The sequence below is a fragment of the Tursiops truncatus genome, chromosome 17 (genome assembly GCF_011762595.2).
Source record: "Tursiops truncatus isolate mTurTru1 chromosome 17, mTurTru1.mat.Y, whole genome shotgun sequence".
NCBI classification, from domain to species: Eukaryota; Metazoa; Chordata; class Mammalia; order Artiodactyla; family Delphinidae; genus Tursiops; species Tursiops truncatus.
Genome location: NC_047050.1, coordinates 67,188,184 through 67,212,347, shown reverse-complemented (window position 1 = coordinate 67,212,347; position 24,164 = coordinate 67,188,184). Strand labels below are relative to the sequence as shown.

At 38.8% G+C, this 24,164-nt stretch overlaps 1 long non-coding RNA gene across 1 annotated transcript in view; it reads right to left on the bottom strand.

The window, feature by feature from the left end:
• Window positions 1-24,164, bottom strand: part of LOC141276869 (uncharacterized) — a 304,160-nt gene that overhangs the window by 7,619 nt on the left and 272,377 nt on the right. Inside the window, exon 4 of the long non-coding RNA XR_012327120.1 lies at window positions 15,294-15,455. This is a non-coding gene — a long non-coding RNA (uncharacterized lncRNA). The remainder of the gene's footprint in view (window positions 1-15,293; window positions 15,456-24,164) is intronic.

Sequence of the window (24,164 nt, the reverse complement as noted above, 5' to 3'; positions counted from 1 at the left end):
TCTGTCAATGGACACTTAGGTTGCTTCCATGCCCTGGCTATCGTAAACAGAGCTGCAGTGAACACTGTGGTACATGACTCTTTTTGAATTACGGTTTTCTCAGGGTATATGCCCTGTAGTGAGATTGCTGGGTCATATGGTAGTTCTAGTTTTAGTTTTTTAAGGAACCTCCATACTGTTCTCCATAGTGACTGTATCAATTTACATTCCCACCAACAGTGCAAGAGGGTTCCCTTTTCTCCACACCCTCTCCAGCATTTATTGTTTGTAGAATTTTTTTTTTTTTCCCGATACGTGAGCCTCTCACTGTTGTGGCCTCTCCCGTTGCGGAGCACAGGCTCCAGACGTGCAGGCTCAGTGGCCATGGCTCACGGGCCTAGCCGCTCCGCGGCATGTGGGATCTTCCTGGACCGGGGCACAAACCCGTGTTCCCTGCATCGGCAGGCAGACTCCTAACCACTGTGCCACCAGGGAAGCCCTGTTTGTAGATTTTTTTGATGATGGCCATTGTGACTGGTGTGAGGTGATACCTCATTGTAGTTTTGATTTGCATTTCTCTAATGATTAATGATGTTGAGCATTCTTTCATGTGTTGTTGGCAATCTGTATATCTTCTTTGGAGAAATGTCTATTTAGGTCTTCTGCCCATTGTTTTTATTTCCATTTCTCTAGGAGGTGGGTCAAAAAGGATCTTGCTGTGATTTATGTCATATAGTGTTCTGCCTATGTTTTCCTCTAAGAGTTTTATAGTGTCTGGCCTTACATTTAGGTCCTTAATACACTTTGAGTTTATTTTTGTGTATGGTGTTAGGGAGTGTTCTAATTTCATTCTTTTACATGTAGCTGTCCAGTTTTCCCAGCGCCACTTATTGAAGAGGCTGTCTTTACTCCATTGTATATTCTTGCCTCCTTTATCAAAGATAAGGTGAACATATGTGTGTGGGTTTAGCTCTGGGCTTTCTGTCCCGTTCCATTGATGTATATTTCTGTTTTGGTGCCAGCACCATACTGTCTTGATTACTGTAGCTTTGTAATATAGTCTGAGGTCCAGGAGCCTGATTTTTCTCCAGCTCCGTTTTTCTTTTCCAAGATTGCATTGGCTATTCGGGGTCTTTTGTGTTTCCACACAAATTGTGAACTTTTTTGTTTTAGTTCTGTGAAAAATGCCAGTGGTAGCTTGATAGGGATTACACTGAATCTATAGATTGCTTTGGGTATTATAGTCATTTTCACAATGTTGATTCTTCCAATTCAAGAACATGGTATATCTCTCCATCTGTTTGGATCATCTTTAATTTCTTTCATCAGTGTCTTATAGTTTTCTGCATACAGGTTTTTTGTCTTCTTAGGTAGGTTTATTCCTAGGTGTTGGCTTTTTGTTGCAATGGTAAATGGGAGTGTTTCCTTAATTTCTCTTTTAGATTTTTCATTTTTAGTTTATAGGAATGCAAGAGATTTCTGTGCATTAGTTTTGTATCCTGCTACTTTACCAAATTCATTGATTAGCTCTAGTAGTTTTCTGGTAGCATCTTTAGGATTCAATAATGTATAGTATCATGTCATCTGCAAACAGTGATAGCTTTACTTCTTCTTTTCCGATTTGGATTCGTTTTATTTCTTTTTCTTCTCTGATTGCTGTGACTAAAACATCCAAAACTATGTTGAATAATAGTGGTGAGGAGAGTGGACAACCTTGTCTTGTTCCTGATCTTCATGGAAATGGATTCAATTTTTCACCATTGAGGATGATGTGGGCTGTGAGTTCGTCATATATGGCCTTTATTATGTTCAGGTAAGTTCCCTCTGTGCCTACTTTCTGGGGGGGTTTTATCATAAACCGGTGTTGAATTTTGTCGAAAGCTTTTTCTGCATCTAATGAGATGATCATATGGTTTTTATCTTTCAGTTTATTAATATGGTGTATCACATTAATTGATTTGCTTATATTGAAGAATCCTTGCATTCCTGGAATAAACCCCACTTGATCATGGTGTGTGATCCTCTTAATGTGCCGTTGGATTCTGTTTGTTAGTATTTTGTTGAGGATATTTGCATCTATGTTCATCAGTGCTATTGGCTTGTAGCTTTATTTTTTTGTGACATCTTTGTCTGGTTTTGGTATCAGGGTAATGGTGGCCTTGTAGAATGACTTTGGGAGTATTCCTCCCTTTGGTATATTTTTGAAGAGTTTGAGGAGGATAGGTGTTAGCTCTTCTCTAAATGTTTGATAGAATTCAACTGTGAAGCCATCTAGTCCTGGGCTTTTGTTTGTTGGAAGATTTTTATCACAGTTTCAATTTCAGTGCTTGTGATTGGTCAGTTTATATTTTCTATGCCTTCTTGGTTCAGTCTCAGAAGGTTGTGCTTTTCTAAGAATTTGTCCATTTCTTCCAGGTTGTCCATTTTATTGGCATATAGTTGTTTGTAGTCACCTCTCATGGTCCTTTGTATTTCTGCAGTGTCAGTTGTAACTTGTACTTTTTCATTTCTAACTCTACTGATTTGAGTCTTATCCCTTTTTTTCTTGATGAGTCTGGCTAATGGTTTATCAATTTTGTTTATCTTCTCAAAGAACCAGCTTTTAGTTTTATTGATCTTTGCTATTGTTTCCTTCATTTCTTTGTCATTTATTTCTGACATGATCTTTATGATTTCTTTCCTTCTGCTAACTCTGGGCTTTTTTTGTTCTTATTTCTCTAATTGCTTTAGGTATAAGGTTAGGTTGTTTATTTGAGATGTTTCTTGTTTCTAAAGGATTGTATTGTATTGAACTTCCCTCTTAGAACTGCTTTTGCTGCATCCCATAGGTTTTGGGTCATTGTGTTTTCATTATCATTTGTTTCTAGGTACTTTTTGATTTCCTCCTTGATTTCTTTGGTGATCTCTTGGTTATTAAGTAGTGTATTGTTTAGCCTCCTAGTGTTTGTATTTTTTACAGATTTTTTCTGTAATTGATATCTAGTCTCATAGCATTGTGGTCAGAAAAGATACTTGATATGATTTCAGTTTTCTTAAATTTACCAACACTTGATTTGTGACCCAAGATATTATCTGTCCTGGAGAATGTTCCATGAGCACTTGAGAAGAAAGTGTAATCTGTTGTTTTTGGATGGAATGTCCTATAAATATCAAGTAAGTCCATCTTATTTAATGTATTATTTAAAGCTTGTGTTTCCTTATTTATTTTCATTTTGGATGATCTGTTCATTGGTGAAAGTGGGGTTTTAAAGTCCCCTACTATGATTGGGTTACTGTTGATTTCCTCTTTTATAGCTGTTAGCATTTGCCGTATGTATCGAGGTGCTCCTATGTTGGGTGAATAAATATCTACAATTGTTATACCTTGTTCTTGGATTGATTCCTTGATCATTATGTAGTGTCCTTCTTTGTGTCTTGTAATAGTCTTTGTTTTAAAGTCTATTTTGTCTGATATGAGAATTGTTACTCCAGCTTTCTTTTGATTTCCATTTGCATGGAATATCTTTTTCCATTCCCTCACTTTCAGTCAGTATGTGTCCCTAGGTCTGAAGTGGGTCTCTTGTAGACAGCGTATATACAGGTCTTGTTTTTGTATCCCTGCAGCCAGTCTATGTCTTTTGGTTGGAGCATTTAGTCCATTTACATTTAAGGTAATTATCAATATGTATGTATGTTCCTATTACCATTTTCTTAATTGTTTTGCTATTGTAGGTCTTTTCCTTCTCTTGCGTTTCCTGCCTGGAGAAGTTCCTTTAGCATTTGCTGTAAAGCTGGTTTGGTGGTGCTGAATTCTCTTAGCTTTTGCTTGTCTTTAAAGGTTTTAATTTCTCCATCGAATCTGAATGAGATCCTTGCTGGGTAGAGTAATCTTGGTTGTAGGTTTTTCCCTTTCATCACTTTACATATGTCCTGCCACACCCTTCTGGCTTGCAGAGTTTCTGCTGAAAGATCAGTTGTTAACCTTATAGGGATTCCCTTGTATGTTATTTGTTGTTTTTCCCTTGCTGCTTTTAATGTTTTTTCTTTGTATTTAATTTTTGAGTTTGATTAATATGTGTCTTGGCATGTTTCTCCTTGGATTTATTCTGTGTGGCACTCTCTGTGCCTCCTGGACTTGATTGCCTATTTCCATTCCTATATTAGGGAAGTTTTCAACTATAATCTCTTCAAATGTTTTCTCAGTCCCTTTGTTTTTCTCTTTTTCTTCTGGGACCCCTATAATTCGAATGTTGGTGCGTTTAATGTTGTCCCAGAGGTCTCTGAGACTGTCCTCCATTCTTTTCATTTTTTTTCTTTATTCTGCTCTGAAGTAGTTATTTCCAGTATTTTATCTTCCAGGTCACTTATCCATTCTTCTGCCTCAGTTATTCTGCTATTGATTCCTTCTAGAGAATGTTTAATTTCATTTATTGTGTTGTTCATCATTGTTTGTTTGCTCTTTAGTTCTTCTAGGTCCTTGTTAAATGTTTCTTGTATTTTCTCCATTCTATTTCCAAGATTTTGGATCATCTTTACTATCATTCTTTTTCAGGTAGACTGCCTATTTTCTCTTCATTTGTTTGGTCTGGTGGGTTTTTACCTTGCTACTTCATCTGCTGTGTGTTTCTCTGTCTTCTCATTATGCTTAACTTACTGTGTTTGGGGTCTCATTTTCTCAGGCTGCAGGTTCGTAATTCCCGCTGTTTTTCGTGTCTGTCCCCAGTGGCTAAGGTTGGTTCAGTGGGTTGTGTAGGCTTTCTGGTGGAGGGGACTAGTGTCTGTGTTCTGGTGGATGAGGCTGGATCTTGTCTTTCTGGTGGACAGGTCCACATCTGGTGGTGTATTTTGGGGTGTCTGTGACCTTATTATTTTAGGCAGCCTTTCTGCTAGTGGGTGGTGTTGTGTTCCTGTCTTGCTAGTTGTTTGGCATAGGGTGTCCAGCACTGTAGCTTGCTGGTCGTTGAGTTGAGCTGGGTCTTGGTGTTGAGATGGAGATCTCTGGGAGGCTTTCGCTGTTTGATATTACGTGGAGCTGAGAGGTCTCTGGTGGACCAGTGTCCTGAACTCGGCTCTCCCACCTCAGAGACACAGGCCTGACACCCGGCTGGAGCACCAAGACCCTTTTGGGAGGTCTGAGGTCTTCTGCCAGCGTTCAGTAGGTGTTCTGTAGGAGTTGTTCCACATGTAGATGTATTCCTGATGTATTTGTGGGGAGGAAGGTGATCTCCATGTCATACTCTCCTGCTATCTTGAAGGTCTCCCCCTTTGCCCATTTTTAAAATGGCTCTCAAAGAAAGAAGAAAATGCAAATTTAAGCAAGTTAAAAAATGACCTAAAATGTAAGAGTTCTTTATGTTTTCTGAATACACGTCTTTTATCAGATATATATGATTTGCAAGTATTTTCTCCCATTTGATGGGTTGTCTTTTCACTTTCTTGATGATCTTTTTTGAATCACAAAAGATTTTACTTTTTTTTTTTTTTTTGGCGGTACGCGGGCCTCTCACTGTTGTGGCCTCTCCCATTGTGGAGCACAGGCTCAGCGGCCATGGCTCACGGGCCTAGCTGCTCTGCAGCATGTGGGATCATCCCTGACCGGGGCACGAACCCGTGTCCCCTGCATCGGCACACAGACTCTCAACCACTGCGCCACCAGGGAAGCCCAAGATTTTACTTTTGATGAAGTCTAATTCATCAATATTTTTTCATTGCTAGTGCTTTTGGTTCCGTATGTAAGAAATTATCACCTAAAGTCATGAAGACTACCTCCTATGTTTTCTTCTAAAAGTTTTATATTTTCAGCTTATAAGATTTAGGTCTATTATCCATTTTAAGTTAATCACTATGTAGGGTGTGAGGTAGAGGTTCTGCTTTAGTCTTTGCATGAGGACATCCCAGTTATCCCAGCACCATTTGTTGAAAATCCCATCAGTTAATTTTTAAAATCAGAGTATCAATAAGTTACTATTTTATAGATATCGTATATAGCATATTTGAGTACACTTTTTATTAATTTCCTCACTTGCTTAAATTTCTCTTTTCTTTCCTCTGTAAGAGCCAGGACTTATCAGTTTTGTTTACCACTGTATTCATAATGACAAGGACAGTGCCAGGCATATATTATGTACTCAAATATTTGTTTAGTAACTGAGTTTGTACCTTGTAAGGCTGCTAATATATGAATTCAAATTTCAACCAAATTAGAGCATTCTGAAGTATTTCCCAGGTACCAATTGCTTCTCCAGCACAGTGACTTCTCAGCCCTGGCATCTCAGAATGCAGCTGAGTAGAAAGTGGAAGACACTACATTCAGGTACCAGATTGTCCTTATATAGGACCCCACAACCAACCTTCTGCTAGATATACCCATCTATCACTTCTTAAAAACAGCAACAAAGATGTCTTCCACTGCTCTTAGGAAGAAATAAAAAAATGAAGTAGGGCTTCAAGAAGAAAAAAGGAATAGAAATATACATTAATAGACTTGCATGATTTTGAGGTTCCCAACCAGGGCAGTATTTTTGTGGTTGCCTCAAGGATGTCTGCGAAATAACATCCTTGTTGAAAAACGTTAGTGCTGTTAAAAAGAGCACATGGACCAAACTCTAAGTTTTTGCTTTGCCTTTTACTATGATATAACCTTGGGCAATGGTGCCTTTTTTTTCTTCATCTGAAAAGAGGGACAAAAATGACCTATGCACAGGATAATTGTAAGAATTGAAAGAGACTTGGCCTTAGTCTGTTCAGCTGGTATAATAAACTACTATAAACTGGATAGCTTATAAACAACAGAAATTTATTTTTCGAAGTTCTGGAGGCTGGAAAGTCCAAGATCAATGTGCTGGCGGATTCGGCATCTGGTGAGGGCCTGCTTTCTTGTTCATAGATGGTGCCTTCTTGTTTGTGTACTTACGTGGTGGAAGCGGCAAGGGAGTTCTCTGGGTTCTTTTTTATAAGACCCTTATCCTATTTATCAGAGCGGAGCCAAAGGCCCCACCTCCTAATTCCATCATCTTGGGTGTTAGATTTTCAGTATACGAATTTTAGGGGACACAGACATTCAATCTATAGCAGATACCATATACTACCAAATCCATTGTCAGTAAGGTATAGATATCTGCTTCCTTACCCAGTTACTCTCAGAAGAGAGGAAGCAGTGAAAACTGTAAGAAGAAAGAATTATAAATGAGGAAGAAATGTCCTTTGAAAATGACCATGGTTTCATATGTTGATAATTTGTTTCTGTTCAGGAGGCCATACACTGTGCCAAGTAGAATTCTATTGGTCATAGAAATTTTCTAAATTGCTCTTTATTTTGTTTTCTTCCCTATGCTTGGGCACTAGGCAGACATTTTCCATGAGCTTACTCAGCTTTTAATAGCAAGACTGAGTCTCTCAAGTCTCTTTGTATATATAGGTCATGAACTCGTAAATCCTGCCTTCCTGTAAGCAATATGGTATATTGGAAACAAACCTGAATTTGAATCCCGTGTTTTCTCCTTACTAGCTGTGTGACTTTGGACAAATTGCTACAATGCTCTGAGCTTCAATTTCTTTAGCTTCCTTTTCAGTTGAATGTGGGTGAATTATAAAATTTAAGGAAATACTGAAGAACCAGGACTTAAAAAATAGAATAGAACCAGTGTAGTCTTGGAATCTAAGGATCCACTGGACTTTTTGGGGGGGCGGGGGTTGGGAGAATGCTCCAACACAGGCATCAATCGGTTCCGACTCTCTCCATCTATCATCTGCCTTAAGATTTGAATTCCCAAGGGAAAAAATCTGATTGGCCTAGCTTAGATCATGTGCCTACCCCATGGCCCTCTAACAGTCTTACTAAGACTTCAACAGATGGTAGAGAAGATGCACTGTGGTCTTTTCTTCTTTTTCTTGCTCTATGAAGAGTATTGCTTGATAGGAGCTTGAGTACTGGAAAAGGGACTCAACCAACCCATAGTGATCTAGCAAAAAGAGGGCTGCAGTCATAAGTTGCTTGACCTTACTTCTTTCTAGCCCTTCCCGTCTCTTACCAGTGTCTCCAGCTGGCCAAAGCCAACTGGCAGCTTGATGGCAAGAGAGCCCATTGATACAGTTTATATGAAGTCAGCCTCCTAGGGAACACAGTAGAGAAGAGTGGAAAGTGAATCTGTAGGGGCTAATGAAAAATATTTGTAGCTTGTGCGTATAATGTCTCTAAAATATTCATGGTAGTGAATTCTTTCTTCCCTCTTATTTAGAAAAAGGTCTCATGATTTCTCTTATCCCAGAAAAAATAACTATGCATGCAATCCCTGGTTCAGGAAATTCCTAATAATTTGGAAGTGGCCAAAGGCAGGAGTCAGCAGGTTTCTCTCCACTTCTTCCCTGGTGCAGCCTGATCTCAGCAAGGCCCAGCTCCAGCTGTGCCCCCTCCTTGAAGAGCCTCATGGAGGCTGTGGGTGGCAGTTCCTCCTACGCTGGTGGCTCTCTGAGCTGCTGCCAAGACTGGAGGAAGCCACTTCAAAAGACACCACCACACCACTGATAAATGGAATCAGAAGGGCCCTGCTTCAGCCCAGACTGTCTCTAAGCACTTTTCACCAGGCCCCATTCTTGAGGATGCATTCCTCTTCTAAGTGGATTTGGGTAATGATGGGGGGGCCTCTCTACCAGGCAGCCATTTGTCAAATACAAACTCATCCCTCAGTGTTAGGAATACGGGGAGATGAGGGGTTCAGCTTGAAGAGAAGAAAATGGGGTTTCTGCCATGTCCTGTCTATAGGTTCCCTCTAGTTCCTATTTGCTAAATAAGGTTGGAATACTTTTCAGTTTACTCTCAGAAAACAGATCATTTGTAATCTCTGAATGCGTTAAAAATAGACCGACTCAAGTTAAATTTACGTTTTTCTGCCATAGTTTTCAAGTGAATTCAATCACTATGATTCCATGGTTTAGGAAAATAACAAAATTAGATACTTGTAGTAAATGAGCCTTTGTTTTTTTTTCAAGGACAGCATGACATGGTGAGGGGAACACAGAAGTGAGGCTCCCAAACCTGGATATTCGTATCTGTTGAACTTGGGAAAGTCATTTCTTCTCTTTGGGCCTCAGCTTCAACATTTACAGTGACAGTTGGATAGGAAATAAAGTGATGATTCAAATACACACGGTGGCCAAATATACCCTAGAGGAATGTTCTACAGCAGATGTGATGAGAAGGAATTAGCTCTAGAAGGGAGGAAGTATGCTGTGATCAGGGACGGCTGCAATCATTTCTGATTTGCCTTTTAAACTTCCTGAGTTGTGGATTCCAAGTTTTACTCTCCATTTTTCTTTATGCCTTTTTCTGTTTTAGTATTTTCATAGTAGGGAAACAAGGATAGGATTGTTTGTGTGACATGATTTTGCTTTTTTTTTTTTTTTTTCTGTACGCGGGCCTCTCACTGTTGCGGCCTCTCCTGTTGCGGAGCACAGGCTCCGGACGCGCAGGCTCAGCAGCCATGGCTCATGGGCCCAGCCGCTCCGCAGCATGTGGGATCTTCCCGGACCGGGGCACGAACCCGTGTCCGCTGCATCGGCAAGTGGACTCTCAACCACTGCACCACCAGGGAAGCCCCAATGGATTTTTAGATTCCACAAATAAGTGATAACACACAGTATTTGTCTTTCTCTGACTTATTTTACTAAGCATGATACCCTCTAGGTCAGTCCATGTTGTTGTAAATGGCAGAATTTTATTTTTTATGGCTGAGAAATATTTCATTGTATATGTGTGTGTGCACGTGTGTGCGAGTATGTATGTGTCTATATGTATGTATGTGTCTATACGCATGTATGTGTCTATATGTACGTAGGTACATATGTGTATGTAGGTGTATATATATCACATCTTTTTTATCCATTCATCTGTTAATGGACACTTAAGTTGTGTCCGTATCTTGGCTATTGTAAATAATGCTGCTGTGAACATTGGGTTGCATGTATCTTTTCGAATTAGTGTTTTCATTTTCTTCAGGTGGAATTGCTGGATCATATGGTAGTCCTATTTTTAGTCTTTTGAGGAACCTCCATACTGTTTTCCATGTGGCTGTACCAATTTATGTTCTCACCAACAGTGAACTAGGGTTCCCTTTTCTCCATATTCTCACCAACGTTTGTTATTGGTACACTTTTTGATGATAACTATTCTGACAGGTGTGAGGTTTTATCTCATTGTGGTTTTGATTTACATTTATCTGATGATTTGTGATGTTGAGCATCATTTCGTGTACCTGTTGGCCATCTGTATATCGTCTTTGGAAAAGTGTCTTTCTATTTTATAATCAGGTTTTTGATACTGAGTATTATGAGCTGTTTATATATTTTGGATATTAACTCCTTATCAGTCATATAAATTGCATATATTTTCTCCCATTCAGCAGGTTATCTTTTCATTTTGTTGATGGTTTCCTTTGCTGTGTAAAGTCTTTTAAGTTTATATAGGTTCCATTTTTTACTTTTGCTTTTGTTTCTCTTGAGAAGACAGGTCCAAAAACATATTGCTAAAATTTATGTCAAAGAGTATTCTGCCTATGTTTTCTCCTAGGAGTTTTATGGATTCAGGTCTTACATTTAGGTCTTTAACCCATTTTGAGTCTATTTTCATTTTGGTATGGGAAAATGTTCTAATTTCATTCTTTTAAGTGTAGCTGTCCAGTTTTCCCAGCACCACTTACTGAAGATACTGTCTTTTTAAAATTGTATCCTTGCCTCCTTTTTCATAGATTAACTGACCTTATAAGTGTGTGGGTTTATGACTTGATTCTCTATTCTGTTCCATTGATCTGTGTGTCTGTTTCTGTGCCACTACTATGCTGTTTTGATACTGTGCCTATGTAGTATACTCTGAAGTCCGTAAGCATGATACTCCAGCTTTGTTCTTTTTTTCTCAAGATTCTTTTGGCAATTCGGGGTCTTTTGTGGTTCCATATAAATTTTAGGATTATTTGTTCTAGTTCTTTAAAAAATGTGATAGCTATTTTGATAGGGATTGCATTGAATCTGTAGATTGCTTTGGGTAGTATGGACATTTTAATAATATTAATTCTTGCAATACAATACATAAACATAGGATATCTTTCATTTTTTTTGTATCATCTTCAATTTCCATCTTCATTGTCATATAGTTTTCTGAGTATAGGTCTTTTCACCTCCCTAGTTAAATTTATTCCTAAATAGTTTATTCTTTTTGATGTGATTTTAAATGTGATTGTTTGCTTGCTTTCTCTGAGAGTTCACTATTAGTGTGTATAGAAAAGCTACAGACTTCTGCATATTAATCTTGTATATTGCAACTTTACTGACTTCATTTACAAGTTCTAGTAGTTTTTCTGTGGATACTTTAGGGTTTTCTACATATAGTATCATGCCAACTGCAAATGGTGACTATTGCTTCTTCCCTTCCGATTTGGATTCCTTTTGTTTCTTTATCTTGTTGATTGCTGTGGCTAGGACTTCCAATACTATGTTAAATGGAGGTGGGAAGAGTGGGTATCCTTGTCTTGTTTCTGATTTTAGAGGAAAAGTTTTCAGCTTTTCACTGTTGAGTATGATGTTAGCTATGGGTTTATAATAGATGGCCTTAATTATATTGAGATATGTTCCCTCCTTACCAACGCTAATGAGAGATTTTATCATGAGTGGATGTTAAATTTTGCCAAATGCTTTTTCTTCATCTGTTGAGATGATCATGTGATTGTTATCCTTCCTTTTGTTAATGTAGTGTATCACATTGATGGACTTGCAGATACTGACCCATCCTTGCATCTCTGGCGTAAATCCCACTTAATCATGGTGTATGATCCTTTTTATATACTGTTGAATTCAATTTGCTAATACTTTTTGAGGATTTTTACATCCATATTCATTAGAGCTACTGGCCTATAATCTTCTTTTCTTGTAGTGTCTTTTGTCTGGTTTAAGTATCAGGGTGATGTTTACTTCATGGAATGAGTTTGAGAGTGTTTCCTCCTCTTCAAATTTTGGGAATAGTTTAGTTTGAGAAGGATAGGTGTTAGCTCTTGTTTATTTGTTTGGTGGAATTCCCTTGTGAAACTGTCTGGACCTGGACTTTTGTTTTCTAGGGGTTTTTAAATTATAAATTCAATTTTACCTCTAGTGATCAGTCCATTTAGATTGTCTGTTTCTTCCTAATTCAGTCCTGTAAGGTTGTGTATTTCTAGAAATTTGTCCATTTCTTCTAGGTTGTCCAATTTGTTGGCATATTACTGTGGCAATTTGTTAGGGTTTTTTGTATCTCTGTAATGTGGGTTATGTCTCTGCTTTTATTTCTTATTTTGTTTATTTGGGTCCTCTTTTTTTGCTTAATGAACCTGGCTTAAGACATCAATTTTGTTTAAATTTTCAAAAAAACAGCCCTTGGTTTCATTGAGTTTTTTCTATTTCTTTTGGTCTATTTTAATTATTTCCTCACTTCTTCTGACTTTGGGGTTTGTTTCTTTCTCATTACTTTAGATGGTAGGTTAGGTTGTTTGAGATTTTTCTTGTTTCTTAAGATAGACCTATATTGCTATAAATTTCCCTCTTAAAGCCACTTTTGTTGCATCCCTTAGATTCTGGAAAGTTGTGTTTTTATTTTCATTTGTCTCCAGGTATTTTTTGATTTCCTCTTTGAGTCATTAACCCATTGGTTTTTTAGTAGCATGTTTAGTCTCCACATGTTTGTGTTTTTCCCCTTTTTCTTCCTATAATTAATTTCTAGTTTCGTATTGTGGTCCAAAAAGAAAAAATGCTTGGCATTATTTCTACCCTCTTAAATTTGTTGAGATTTGTTTTGTGTATCGTCTATTATAGCTTTTTGATTTATGGTTACCATGGGGTTATTTGTTGATCTGTATCTATTGTTTTAAACTGGTGGCCATTTAAGCTCAAACACATTCTAAAAGATCTACATATTTTTACTTCCCTCTCCCACACTTTGTGTTTCTGATGTCAGATTTTACATTTTCATGTTTATCTCCCTCAATTCTAATCTTGCTGGGTAGAGTATCCTAAGTTGCAGGCTTTTTCTTTACAGCACTTTGAATATATCATATCACTCTTTTCTGGCCTGCAAAATTTCTGCAGAAAAATCAGCTGATAGCCTCATGGGGGGTTCCCTTTATACAACTTTTTCTGTTTCTGCCTTTAGAATTCTCTGACTTTTGCCATTTTAATTATACTATGTCTTGGTGTGGTTCTGTTTGGGTTCATCTTGTTTGGGACCCTCTGTGCCCCCTAAACCTAGATATCTGTTTCCTGCTTCAGGTTTGGGAATTTTTCAGCCATGATTTCATCAAATATATTTTTAACCCCCTTTTTTCTCCTTCTTCTGGGACCCCCTTTAATATGAACGTTGATATGCTTTTTGTTGTAGTAGAGGTCCCATAAACTGTTCTCATTTAAAAAATTTTTCTGTTTGTTGTGATTGATTTCCATTATTCTATCTTCCAGATCATGTATGTATTCTTCTCTCTTACCTAGTCTGCTTCTATTCCTGTAGTCCTTCTATTGTGTTTTTCATTTCAGGTATTGTATTTTTCAGTTCTTTTTTTTTTTTTTTTGGTATTTTAGGTATTGTACTTCCTTGTTGAAATTTTTGCTGTGTTCATCATCTATTCCTTTCCCTAATTCCATTAGCATTCTTAATACAAAAGCTTTGAACTCTTTATCTGGTAAATTATTTATGGTTTCATTAGTTGTTTTTTTCAGGGGTTTTCTCTTATTCTTTCAATTGCAACAAATTCCTGTCTTCTCATTTTGCTCAAGTTTGTCTCACTAAGAAATTAGGTGAAACACTTAACCTGTTGCAGTCCTAAAGGGTTGTCCTTTTGTGGGAGCTTCCCTATATAGTCTGTGTGCCCAGTGGCTTTGGTAGGAGAACTGGATCAGATGTGAACATGAGTCATGTCTTCCTCCAGGGTGTGCTGGCAGCTATCACCACTAGAAGGTGGACCTGGAGATGGACAGCCTGGAGCCATTGCCAGGTGTTAGCTGGGGCTTCTCCTCTATTCAGTGGCCAGCACTACCCAATTGGGGATGGGGCAGGTCCCAAGTTGCTGGAGCAGAAGTCTCAGGGTTGAGTCTCAGCTGGCTCCATTTCCTCTAAGTGTGGGCTGTCCCACCACCCAGCACTGCACCCTGCCCCAGAGGGGTGCTGTCCTGGAGCAAGAACAGCTGGAGCAGCCACAGGCTGTGGCAGTCCTGGCCCCGGTGACAGTTCTGGGCTGCCGTCGATGTACTGCCTCAGTAAGGACCAGTAATTTCTTTCCCCGATCCTGTTCAGATGCTGTTCTGGGTCTAGGCCGTCTTTGTCCCTCACAACTGCACACTCCCCTTTGCTGCTACAGCCCTAGCCCTACGGTGGAGTTGACCATAGAGCAAGAGGTGCTGGTGCAGGCTCTTGACGTGGGCTATGGTGTGGGCTGGGATGGTCATGGGAAACTGGCCAGAGCCCCATGCAGTTTCAATCTGCTTCCAATGCCTTGTTTTGGGAGTGTGTGTACACTCTTCAAGAGTGGAGTCTAGGTTTCTTGCAGTTTTCCTGTTACTTCCACTTGTTTTCAAACCACCTAAGGGAACCTGACTTTCCAGCACTGGTCCCCAGGGTTGGGGTACTCAATATGTGGTTTGAACCCTCATGCCCCAGGGAGGATCCTGGCCTGTGTAATCCCCCTCCCTCCTCTTTTGTGTTCCCTTCCAGGGGCCCAGGTTCTAACATGATTGCCTCTCTTCCCTTCCTACCCAATTTCGTGTGGCTCTTTTTTACAGCCTTGGTTGTACAAGGGTCTTCCTGCCCGTCTCCAGTTAGTTTTCAGTGAGAATTGTTCCACATGTAGATGTATTTTTGATGTGTTCATGGGAGGAGGTGAGCTCCACATCCTCCTACTCTGCCCTCTTGATCTCCCCTCTTCTATGCATCAATATTGTTAGAGTGCTTAGAATAGTACCTGGTGCATAATAAATGGTACATAAATGTTTGTTTATAAAAGAAGTGGCCATATGGTAAAATCTCTGGTTCGGGAAATTCCTAATAATTTGATGTGGCCAAAGGCGTGAGTCAGCGGGTTTCTCTCCTCTATATTTTTAATGTAGACACTTAAGAAACTTGATTAGCATTCATGGGCTTAGGAGGCAAATTCCCCACTGTTAATTATTAATGAACTCAGGTATCACTTGGGGCCTCTCTGCCCATTAGAGATTTTGGTAACTTTGTCTTAATGCTCTAGGACTCAACCATTAGGAAAAGTGTTGAGTCCTCTCCCTAACTTTTGAACATGTCTGATATTGTAATAGGGATTGGAAACTGGATAAAGTACCTTTCTCTGTCATGTAAAAGAGGGTCCTACATTTCAGTGTAGGATGCTGACTGTCCGGTAAGCAGCAACTCCTTCCATTCCTAGTGTCACTTCCTATTCCCAGAATGCTGCTGCTGGAACTCCAGGCATCAAATCCTAGTTGTAGACCAGAAGAAAGATTTCCTAAAAAGTGAAAGGAAAAAAAAACCCAAAACCTTATTGATTCTTTTTAAAGGAGTCTTAGAAGAAATTCTAGAAAATAATTCTGCCTTTATCTCTTTAGCCAGATACTAGAGAGGATCAAAAATAATCTTTTAGATGAACACACATTGTCAAGGGATAGATATTAGGAGGTAACTTTTCAGTTTTTACATGCAGTTCCCTTGGCACCATTCCCAAATATCTCAGACCCATGTATGGACATGGGTGTATACTCCGTCTCTCACCAGCCTTCAGAAGAAATCTATCTCATAATATTATATTTTGAGACTTACTGAAGTTTGTTATAGGTTTAGAGATGTAGGAATCACAGGTAAGCCATTCGGCCACTTAAGCCTGTCATGTTACCCAACAACACTTTTCTGTGCACCCCCCCATTCCTTCCAAAAACTTTTTTTAATTGTGATTAGCTTTTTTTTAACTCAGCATAGTTCTCTGGCGATTCATCCAAATTGTTATGTGTATTAAGACTTCACTACTTTTTTAAAAATAATTAATTAACTTATTTATTTTTGGCTATGTTGGATCTTCGTTTCTGTGTGAGGGCTTTCTCTAGTTGCGGCGAGCGGGGGCCACTCTTCATTGCGGTGCACGGGCCTCTCACTGTCGCGGCCTCTCGTTGCGGGGCACAAGCTCCAGACGCGCGGGCTCAGTAGTTGTGGCTCACGGGCCTAGTTGCTCCGCGGCATGTGGGATCCTCCCAGACCAGGGCTCGAACCCGTGTCCCCTGCATTGGCAGGCAGATTCTCAACCACTGCGCCACCAGGGAAGCCCCCAAAAACTTTTTATAATGTCAGAGCTTCCAATATGTGACTTTTTCTGCTGCCCACAGACCCCTGGAACATACTGCCTAGCTCTCTCCCTGTTTCCCCTCAGTTCTTTGAGGGAAGTGATGATCAGCTAGTTAGAAGGCTGGAGAACAAGAATAAGGATAGCAACCAACCATTTATCAAGTGTCTGGCATGTGGCAAATGCTCTGTTATATAACTAATTTTTATAACAACCTATCGAGGAGGCTGCTGTCATCCCATTGTCACCAATGAGGAAATTCAGGCTCAAGAGACTATAGTAAGCGGCCCAATTGCATTTAAGCAGTGCTTACGTTATTTGCGGCTCATACATTTATTCACTTGTGCGTTCTTTCATTCAATATTTCATTTTCACAAAACTCAATGAGGACATAAATGACAAACTGGGGTTACAACCAGGGGCAGTCAAATAAGCTCTCTGTTTTATGTGATTTTCCATCTAATTCTTTTCAAATCTTCTCTCCTCCAGGACAAACAGGCCCCCTTCCTTCAACTCTCTCTGAAATTACAAGGGTTTCTAGATCCCTTATCATAAGTTTGTCAGTGCCATTCTTGAAATGCTGCTCAGACCTGAAACTAATTCTAGATGTGGACAAAAAGCAAAACCAAACAAACTTTAATTCAAGACACTTCTTTTAATGGTAGACGGTCAGATCAAAGAGGGCAACTACTCTAATTAGAAGTTGTGTTACTAGCACCAAGTGCTAAGCCTAGCACAAGTTGAATAATGAGGTTTTGAAAGGGCTTGGGGTTGTACAGTTTAGTGATGACTTTATTTAGTGGAATGTGAGAACTGTCTACAGATATCTGAAGGGTTGTCATGTGGAACTGGGATTCGAGTTGCCTTTGTTGCTCGTAATAACCTTCTATTAATAATAATAACCATTATTTATGCAGCACTTTCTAAATATCCACTAAGTGTATGACTTGGAATATACTTTATTCCCTATAACAACTTTATTATTTGGGAATTATTATCATTTTGGAAATACTATTTCTATAAAATACAGAAAGCAGCTGAGGTTTGGAGAGTCAAACTATTAATACTTAGGAACACTCAGAATAAGTAGCAATGAGAATCAAATCCATAGCTCTGCTGACTTAACCCAAAGCAGTGAAATTACTGAATTTTTGGACCATTCTCATTTATGCCCAAGGCCTCAATTTCTCATCTGTAAAACAAGCAGTTTGAGTCCTAAGCTTTATAGAAGCAGTAGTGTGCTGGAGCCCACGTGGAATCTGAGAGCGGATGGGTTTATTTTTAGAAATGCTGTGAGCTGGTTTTAAACACAGCATCACTGGCAATTAAACTATGTCGACTGCACATTTAACGTATTACGTTAAAATATAAAGTGCTCAAATTCATTATTTTCTAATATTTGACTTCATCTCTTTTATCTGTTCTCTTTAGGATATGAATAGCTATTGCATCTCTATGGTGGAAATAAATGTTATAAAATAGCTGTGCTACTGCCGTCTTTTCCCAGCTTCCCGTTCAGTGGGGCCATTTTATAGCTTGTTATCTGCCAGATGGGAGTATTTACACCATGAAAATCGGCAAATACTACAAATCAAGGTGTGGTTTATTGTTTTGTTCATTGTATTGACTTATGAAAGTGATGGAAAATATAATACAGATTAAAGTTAAAATGTCATATCTATAGGCATTACAGCTGAGTTGCACAAAAAATAGGGAAATATTCTCCCAGTATTTGAAAACCATGATCCAATTCATAAAAGAAAGCACTCAATGTCTTTGATGAATGAAAGACGTTCCATCCAAGTTTGTTGTTTCACTTTGTCTTATTCATTAACATAAATAAATGGATGTTGGTTGATATTTTTAATTTGTCAGTTGGAAAATAGGTTAGCTATAATGAAGCATTCAGTAGTCATTGAAAATATTCAGCGAGAATCATTTGGCTATAGGGAATTTATAATAATGTTATTTCTATTTATTAACTTGAGCTACATATCCTTTATAGACATAAAGTATATATGTTTATATATAAATGTAGATATACACACACACACATAAAACACTGTGGAGCTGGTTGTTCAATGCTCACTAGCACATACTTAAACTGCATATAAGGCCTTTCTTATCTTTGATATTTTAGGCGTCTAACCAGGACCAGAAGGTAGACACCACAAAATACCAAGCACTATGAAGAGTTAGAGAGGTAGTGAGGTCCCCATCACTATGCTGATGACAAAGCCACTTCACAGGGCAGAGGAGGATGCAGATGATGTTGGAGCTTCCTCTTCTCCAATCAATCAGAAAGTTTCATAGCAGCTAAGGAAGAGGACGCCGGTGTGAAAGGTGGGTACAGTGTATTCACAAGGCAGTAGCCAATGGCTTGTGAGACTTTCCAGAGTCTTATCTATTTGCTGATATCCCTTCATGAGCTGAAACTTCCTGGAGGGTCAGAATACATGACTCCTTGAGCCTGTTTCCTCCACTTCTGTGTAAGCTTCCTCAATGGCTGTGTATCTTAGGTGTTTAGGTGTTAGCCTCTCACGTGAGAGTTTATGTTTCTTGGGTCTGAAGACTGTCTGCCTATAAATAAGAGTTGTTCAGGAAATCTTTTTTTTTTTCTCTTTGAGTGCATTTTGAGGAAAATCATTATAAATTCAGTTTGTTCTCCCTTTTAGTTCCTCAAACTCTAGAACTGTGCAGAGGTTATAAGAAAACCTTCTCTCAATAAATTCTCTCTACTGCCCCATCCTTAAAAACAGAGCGGTTTTCTCTTCATCAATAGACAACATCCTGGCATGTTAGCCGTAGATTACAATGTTTAACTGTGATGATTTCCTTAGAACTTCAGGACCAAATTCAACTGAAGCAAACCGGTGAATACGTTTTCTTTATTAACTTGGCATTGATACTTGTTTAACATCAGTGAAAAGCCAAGTAGAGGGAATTTGAATGTTAGGAAGTTAATATTGATTGAGTGTGCACTGTGTTCCAGAATTGTTCTAAACACATTATGTATGTTTTAATCTTCATCATTCTACAAGGGAATAGACAGGCTGAGAGGTAAAGATGGCTTACCCAACAGCAAACCAAATACCTTGTAGGTGGCAGAACTAGGATTTGAACCCCCCATTCCAAATACTGTTGTTTTTCATATCAGTCCCTTTGCCTCTTTGTAGAATGCTTCTATTTGTAAATAGATGTTTCAACAGTTGTCTATAGGATAACCATTCAATTGATATTTCATAATTATTTATAGGAATAGAGTATCATAGTGACAGAGTGAAAAGGAGTATTTGAAAAAACTGTGGAGATTGCGTTAGCTGTTTTTGACTGACTCAAAGACATGAAAAAAAAAAACCCGCCCAGAATGGGTCTGAGCCCTTAAACCCGTGAGACCCATATATTCTGCTGTCAAAGACCCCGGTTCCCCACCCGCAGGTTTCTCTAACCACTGACCCACAGCCTCCTTGCACATGATTGAGTTCCATCTCCTTCATTCCCTGTCCAGCTTCTCTAGGCTTCTCCTTCTCTTCTGCCGCTTCTCACTCTTCATCTCTCCAGAAAACACTTGCAACCATTTCTAGCACTTAAAACCCTAATGTTAGCCCACTGGCCCCAGGAATGTACACTAAGGCACTAGCTGCAACATGGTTTTCCTCATTTATTCTGACTCGTTATCTTTAGAGTTGTCAGTACCACTGAGGGTATGACCTGGATACTCTGCCATGGTTCACATGAACCCAGACCTCACAAGAACCCGATGAAGTGTTTGTTAGGCTTAAAACCATGCACCAGCATGCGGCAAATCTCTGTATCCCTCATAACTTCCTTACTTATAGACACCTGCTGCATTTCTTCCAAGTAGCCTTAGCTCTTAACATCTTGTACAGGGATATATGTGAACCCATTACTAACTGAGGCCAAGAAACAAGACCCAGAACTGCTGAAATGACTTTGCACACACACATACTCTTGGGAATTCAGTAATGGAGTAAACATAACTTGATCTAATTAATAGTCTCAAAGATAACTCCATATACATTAGTCTGGTATAACCTACAAAACAAACATCCTAAATCTGTATTTTGGCAATACTCCACATGTGCAGGTTTCAGGACACTTCCCTAAGTGGCCTAAGGATTAAGAAACCAGTATCTTTTAGAAGGAGAGTGATAACATTGATTTATGCTTTAAGGGCTTATAAATGATGGAGGCAGAATAATTCTGAATAATATGCAGAAAGTATATGCCTACTGAGCTTCAAAAAAATGATGGTTTCTAAGTCAACCGCTGAGTTTTCCGAAAGACACTTCTAAAAACTTTTGAGAGACACAAAAGAAAAAAAAGAAAGAAATAGAAAGTCTTCTCAAAGCAGTTACACTCTGTTCTCTCCCTTGTGCATTTCAAAGAAGCTATTCAAAGCTAGTACATTTTAACATATAAACCAGGACTATGCAACTAGCCCAACTATCAATTTATGTTCTTTTTTTGAAACAACTTGTATTTTGCAATCCACTCTCCCTTTTAATTATTACAACAATGACTTAGAATAATGTTTCTCTTAACTAACGCAGAGGTTGTATTCTCATTACCCACTGCATTGCTAGTCATTTTTTTTTCCCACCAGCATTTGGCATTCTACAGCAGGTATGGGATTTGTATCTTCACAGGCCAGCCTGTCTGGAAAGGGCTTTATGGCAGTGCTACTGAGTATGTTCTCCCCTCAGCCTCCATAAAGTGGCCACTTCCTTGATTTCCACAACTGCCAAGCTGGAATAATGTCACCTTCTTTGGGGTGGATGCTAGGAGCAAATGAAATAGCTCTCGGTACATGCTTCTTTCTCTGTAACAATTATTAATTACTAATCCTGTCCTCTTCTCCATAGCCCTTTCCTATCCCCCTTCACTGCCCTTTCAGCTGTGGTGATTTCTGGGAGGAAGACATTGGACTTCGATTAAGAAGGGCTTATTGCCATCCCAGTGCAGCTAATCATCATGTTGGCCTGTTTTCTCAATTGTGAAAAGACTGAGTTACGACCCAGTCTGATTATCTTAGCATTGCTTGTGGTTTTTATGTAGTCTAACTTTGACTATTTTCTATGTACTGGACACTGATCTAAACAATTTACAAATGTTTATTTCATTTATATATCTTTAAGGGGATATTTTAAGTTTTAAAAATCAAGGTAAATATATTATTATCCCAGCTGGCAGATGAAGAGGTGGAAGCACTCAGTGGATACCCAATTTTCCCAAAGCTTTAAAAGGGAAACAAAGCAATTTGAATTCAGACTACAAAGCTTCTCCACCACCAATCCAACCCATGGCAGTGGCCTCTTTTGAAATTTCCAGCATCAACTTCCCTGACTTATTGGTTTCGACCATTCAGCACAGGCCCTGTAGCCAATTAAAACCATTTCCATGGTCACTACTAATTCAATCTGACTCACTTCTACAGACACTGCTTTCCTGAATTGCTTCTCTTTTTTATCCCTTCCTCTGCTTCTTTTTCTCTCCAACAAAAATTGCGTTCCAGGAGATATACTCAGGACTGAGGATTCAGAAAAGAATACTAAGATTGTTGGCAGTCTGAAACACAGCACAGTGTAACTGTGTAGGAGGGCAAAGATAGATTTGACACAGGAAAACTGTCATGTCACATGTTATTTCCCCCTGAGAGGCAGAGAGAAAGAGAGAGTTAGAGACACAGAACACATAACAGGAGAGTCACACAACCAAGCAGGGGCATAGAGACAGCAAATAGAGTGGACAGAACCATAAACTCTCCCTAGGGAGCCTTGGGGAAGGTTTCCCAGAGGTGTTCATATTTGAGCCGAATCTTGAAGAAAAGGAGGAGGCATTTCATGTAAAAATATGGAACATTCTAGGCAAAGAGAAGACTAAGGAAAAGGCCCTATTTTGTGTCAGGAATGGAGCATTTAAAGGGACTGGCCTTGGGGAAGGAGAGAAGGAACTAAGTTTGAAAGGGGTGACTTGCAGGCAACATCTAAAGGGTGTGTGCGTCCATACTTACTTAAGATATTTTTATCACTTCTGGTGAGCACTATAAAGCCACTGAAAGATGATCAGATTTATCCTTTACAAGCTTATTTTGCAGATACTCTGGAGAAGACACTGGAGTAGAAACCTCTTGTAGTAGTTTTGTTAAGAAATGATGAGGTGATAAACCTTTAGCCAGACTCATCAAGACAAAAAGGGAGAGGGCTCAAATCATTAAAATTAAAAATGGAAAAGGAGAAGTTACAACTGACACCACAGAAATACAAAGGATCATAAGAGACTACTACAAACAACTATATGCCAATAAAATAGACAACCTAGAAGAAATGGACAAATTCTTAGAGACAACCTTCCAAGACTGAACCAGGATGAAACAAAATATGAACAGACCAATCACAAGTACTGAAATTGAAACAGTGATTAAAAAACTTCCAACAAACAAAAGTCCAGGACCAGATGGCTTCACAGGTGAATTCTATCAAACATTTAGAGAAGAGTTAACACCTGTCCTTCTGAAACTCTTCCAAAAAATTGCAGAGGAAGGAACACTCGCAAACTCATTCTATGAGGCCACCATCACGCTGATACCAAAACCAAAGATACCACAAAAAGAAAATTACAGGCCAATATCACCGATCAACATATATTCAAAAATCCTCAACAAAATACTAGCAAACCGAATCAAACAATACATTAAAAGGATCATACAGCATGATCAATTGGGATTGAAGAATCCTAGGGATTCTTCAGTATCCTCAAATCAATCAGTGTGATATACCATATTAACAAACTGAAGAATAGACGACACCATATGATCATCTCAATAGATGCAGAAAAAGCTGTTGACAAAATTCAACACACATTTATGATAAAAACGCTCCAGAAAATGGGCATAGAGGGAACTTACCTCAACATAATAAAGGACACATATGACAAACCCACAACTGACATCATTCTCAATGGTGAAAAGGTGAAAGCATTCCTTCTAAGATCAGGAACAAGACAAGGATGTCCACTCTCACCACATTTATTCAACATAGTTTTGGAAGTCCTAGCCCTGGCAGTCAAAGAAGAAGAAATAAAAGGACTCCAAATTGGAAAAGAAGAAGTAAAACTGTCACTGTCTGCAGATGACATGATACTATACATAGAAAATCCTAAAGATGCTACTAGAAAACTACTAGAGCCCATCAACGAATTTGGTAAAGTTTCAGGATATAAAATTAATACACAGAAATCTGTTGCATTCCTGTACACTAACAACAAGAGATCAGAGAGATTAATGAAACAATCCCATTTACTGTCACATCAAAAAGGACAAAATACCTAGGAATAACCTACCTAAGGAGGCAAAAGGCCTGTAACTCTGAAAACTATAAGACACTGATGAAAGACATCAAATATGACACAAACAGATGGAAAGATATACCATGTTCTTGGATAGGGAGAATCAATATTGTGAAAATGACTATACTACCCAAGGCAATCTACAGATTCAGTGCAATCCCTATCAAATAACCAATGGCATTTTTCACAGAACTGGAAAAAAACATTTTTACAATTTGTATGGAAACACAAAAGACCCTGAATAGCCAAAGCAATCCTGAGAATAAAAAACAGAGTTGGAGGAATCAGGCTCCCTAACTTCAGACTATATTACAAAGCTACAGTAATCAAAACAGTATGGTACTGGCACAAAAACAGAAATATAGATCACTGGAACAGCATAGAAAGCCCAGAAATAAACCCATGCACCTATGGTCAATTAATCTACAATAAAGGAAGCAAGAATATACAATGGAGAAAAGACAGCCTCTTCAATAAGTAGTGCTGGGAAAACTGGACAGCTACATGTAAAGGAAT